Raw genomic sequence first — 5,000 nt, forward strand, 5'->3', positions numbered from 1 at the left:
GGGGTAATCACCCTGAGCTCGACTGTGGGGACGGTCAGGGACTGTTCGTCCACCCAGGTCACGGTCCACTTGGTGTGCTCCTCTACTGTGGCACTGGCGGGCACCTGGGCCCGATCGATCAGACTAATGTCTGAGCCAGTGTCGGCAGTAGTTGGCAGGTGCACTGGGGGGCTGGAACCGTCCAGAGAAGCCACTGAGACGGACTGTGTCCAGACCCTCTCAGGGTGAGTTCTCTCCGGCGGCTCAGCTAAGGAGTCACCAAATACAACCACAGCAGGGCTAGCAAATACAACCACAACAGGGTTAACAAATATGACGACAACAACAACAAATACAAAAACAATAGGGCTAATAAATACAATCATTAACCCTCAACAGGGCTAACAAATACAGCCACCGCAGGGTTAACAACCTCAATGACCACAACAGGGCTAACAAATACGACCACAACAGGGCCAACAAATACAACCACAAGAGGACTAACAACAATAATTAAATCTTAACAGGGATAACAAATGTAACCACCACAGGGTTAAAAACCTTAATAACCACAACAGGGCCAGCAAATACGACCACAACAGGGCCAACTAATACAACCACAACAGGGCTAACAAATACAATAATTAACTCTCAACAGGGCTAACAAATACAACCACCACAGGGTTAACAACCTCAATAACCACAACAGGATTTACAAATACGATCACAACAGGGCCAACAAATACAACCACAACAGGGCTAACATAAACAATAATTAAATCTCAAGAGGGCTAACAAATACAACCACCACAGGATTAACAGCCTTAAAAACCACAACATGGTTAACAACCTCAATAGCCACAACAGGGTCAACAAACGTAACCACAACATGGCTAACAAATGTAACCATGACAGGGCTAACAAACATAACCACAACAGGACTAACAAATACAACCATAATCGCCAACAACGCAGAGATGAACTTCCGAAACATGCGAGTCTACAATATTCGGACAAAGTCCCACACACAGATGAGTTAAACTTCCAAAACATGAGAGGCTGCAATATCAAGATGAGGTCACACACAGAGATGAGTTGAACTTCCCAAACATGCGAGGCTGCAATACTCTGACAAGGAAAGACAAACAGATGAGTTGAACTTCCGAAATATGCGAGGCTGCAATATTCGGACAAGGTCACACACACAGATGAGTTGAACTTCCAAAACATGCGAGGCTGCAACACTTGAATGACGTCAGACACACAGATAAGTTGAGCGTCCAAAACATGTGAGGCTGCAATACTTGAATGAGGTCAGACACACAGATGAGTTGAACTTCCAAAACATGCGAGGCTGCAATATTAGGACGAGGTCAGACACACAGATGAAGTGGCACCCAAGGACGAGGTCACTCCCAAGGACGAGGTTGCACTCCAGAACGAGGTCTTACACACAGATCACAAGGTCGTACACAGAAGAGGCCATACACACAGACGATGAGGTTGTATGCAGACGACGAAGTATGCCACCCCAAATGGACTCACAGGCAACTAACCATACCTGATGCCGCTTCAGCACCAACTCTCTGCTACTCTACTGACATCTCAGGTAACCATACCTGATGCTGACACCCAACTTACTCCCAACTGACTCATTGCTGCCAAGTTACTGACTGCTCTGCTACATGCTTACTGACTGAAGAAGTCAAGCACTGTCTGAAGGAGTCAACACCCCTAAAAAAAAAAAAAAAAAAAAAAGTCAACTAAACAAGAGAACAGGTGAACCAGTCAACACACACACACACACACACATATCTATATATATATATATATATATATATATATATATATATATATATATATATATATATATATATATATATATAGATATACTCCTCGCCCTGTTTTGTTGAGAAGACAATCTGAGCTAAGGTAACAAGCCCTTTGCTAATCCATATTTCAATTAAACTGGACAATAAATTTGACATGGTCGAAAGTACCCTTCATTTTCCTCCTCCTATGCCTCGCTAAAACGTCATTCTAGCTTGAACTTTCTGATCTCTAGCCGAAGATCTTCTATTACATATTAATGCCTTCACCCTGCGAAACAGAGAAGCAGAGCTTAAGGACTTCACACACCAGTAAAAGTCCCCACACTTGATATGCCCCAGGCACTGAAAGCTGGTTGGTACAGGAGGGCATATTTCTACTTCTGACTGATTTTATTAAGTTCCTCGTTGGATCGGTGGGTACCGTTCTCAGCCAGGACTCTGCTGGCCCTGCGTTCGATTCTCCGACCGGCCAGTGAAGAATTAGAGGAATTTATTTCTGGTGAAAGAAATTTATTTCTCGCTATAATGTGGTTCGGATTCCACAATAAGCTGTAGGTACCGTTGCTAGGTAACCAATTGGTTCTTAGCCACGTAAAATAAATCTAATCCCTAGGAGAGTTGTTGATCAGCTCAGTGGTCTGGTTAAACTAAGATATACTTTTTCATCACAGAACATAATTCCTGGATATTCAAAATTTCTGCACTAATGTAAAACATGGTCCTTCAATGAAATGTTCACACTCTAGGTATTCTTGATAACAGCATGATTTCCTTTTCTCTGCTGATTTTCATTCTGCTGTTTGTGAGGGTGTTGTTCCATTCTTCTAGTTTACTTTTTAGGTCCTACCTTGTTCCTGCTATCATTGCGTTGGCATTTGTATACATTAGATCAATGACTTTCTCTTCATTAGGGTTTTTCTCTCTCACACACTTATCCAAGAACAGAATGAACAATAATGGTGAGAGGGCACTGCCTTACCTGACTCCCAATTTGACATCAAACTAATCATCATTTTCTGTGAGGGTCTTCACTCTACATTTAGTATTATGGTATGTGTTGAAAATTGTTCTCTTAAGTTTCTCTGGGATCCCAAAGTATTTATTGTTCATTGAATACCATATTTTGTGCCTGGGTACACAATCAAAGGCTTTATCTATGTCTAGAAAAACAATATATTTATCATCTTTTTACTCCCAGCTTTATTTAAAAAGCATTTTCAAGAACCACTCTGCCATTCGTCCAGTTTTGATTTAATATACCCTCTCATCCTCCCTTCTAGAACTCTCTCGTGCACCTTGAAAACATATGACATGAGATAAATACCTCTATAGTTTGAACAATCAATTTTATCACCTTTCTTATACTGTAGATGGGGCACATCAGATCCTTATTCCAGTCATCAGGTACAGCTTGGCCCTCCCAAAGCATAGCTAGCAGTACTAAAAACCAGGCATTTCCCTCATTGCCAATACACTTCAGTAGCTCTGCAGGAATCTGATCCACACCAGGAGCTATGCCATTTCTCATTTTTAATTTCCTCTTCTAGCTCTCTCATTGACAGGTCAAGTTCTGTGCTGGCTTCGGTACAGAATTCAATAGTTATTTCTTCATTCAGATCACAACTGGGTATTTTTCTAACCTAATGCTATTTCTCTTGTTCCTGTCAACAGTGTTCCATCATTTGGGTGTTTTATTGAGTAAGTATGGGGGCGGGGTCCTTTTCTGTAGTTATTGGCAGTGTTTGTATATACGTTTTCTGGTACCTTTTAGATCATTTTCCAGATACCCTCCAATTTTTATTCAACTTTGTATTTTCGAAGTCGCCTTCACCCTCTCCACCTCTCCTCTAGGTTCCTTGTAGCTATAATGGTCCTCAACCCCATAAGTTTTCATCCATTTTCTGAACAGTTTCATTTTCTTTTAATATTTTGTTTCAACTCTGTTGACCACGAAGGGGTTTGTTTTCTTTTACCACCTTTTACAATTTTTGTTGGAACTATATTCGAAGCAGCTTCTCTAATTCCTCCTTTAAAACCATTCCACTTATCATCTGAATTATTCAATTCATGCTGATGTTGTTGTTTTATCTCTCTAATTTAATTCTCGTATCTCTCTTTATAGTCTTGATGATCCAGGTTTTCTAGGATAAAAGCTTTCCTTCTTCTGAGCTTTGATTAATTGAGGTTTATGTATTTTTAGTTCTGCTAATAATTATTTCTGACCTGAGTCAAGTGACACACATGGGACACTCTTCGCAACTCTAACAATGTATCTGTCACTAGTGAGAACTATATATATATATATATATATATATATATATATATATATATATATATATATATATATATATATATATATAAATATATATATATATATATATATTTCTCACTAATGACATATACCTGTTAAGGTTGTGAAGAGTGTCCCATGTGTGCCACTTGACTCAGATCAGAAATTATTATTAGCAGAACTAAACATACATAAACCTCAATTTTGGACTTATTACAAAAGAATACATATTTCTTATCCTTACCAGTTTATAGATCATCTTGGAACTGATGTTTAATCTTAAATTTAAGGTACCATCTTCTTTAAGCAACAAAGTTAACTAAACTGGGCTATTAAGATACCGGAGTAAAAGTTATACTATTCGATAACCTGACTCAGTCTTCAGAGAATATTTGACATCGGGAAAAAACTATGAACAGTTTTACATTTATAAAGAAGTGCAACATTCAATTGTCCTTACAAAATAACCAGTATACGGTAAATGTCCTTATATTACATTTTATGACTGACATAAGAAGATGCAACAAAAATAGAAGTATCGGAAAGGAACGATGTGGCACATAAGCCCAGAGTTATTATATGATGATTGACAGATACACACAACACAAACATACATATGTATGTATGTATGTATATATTTATGTATGTACATAATATATATATATATATATATATATATATATATATATGTGTGTGTGTGTGTGTGTGTGTGTGTGTGTGTGTGTGTGTGTGTGTGTGTGTGTGTGTCTTTCATATTAGTTTGATATCGAATGACAAATTTAAGGCTAAGGTGAATACTATTGAAATTTGACTAAATCAGCCAAATCACATTCCATCCACGCTCTGTTTTCTTAATTAGTGGCTTTGCACATGCATCTTTCTTCCTTTCTGGCCACATA

Source organism: Macrobrachium rosenbergii, chromosome 2 (assembly GCF_040412425.1).
Source record: "Macrobrachium rosenbergii isolate ZJJX-2024 chromosome 2, ASM4041242v1, whole genome shotgun sequence".
Lineage (NCBI taxonomy): Eukaryota > Metazoa > Arthropoda > Malacostraca > Decapoda > Palaemonidae > Macrobrachium > Macrobrachium rosenbergii.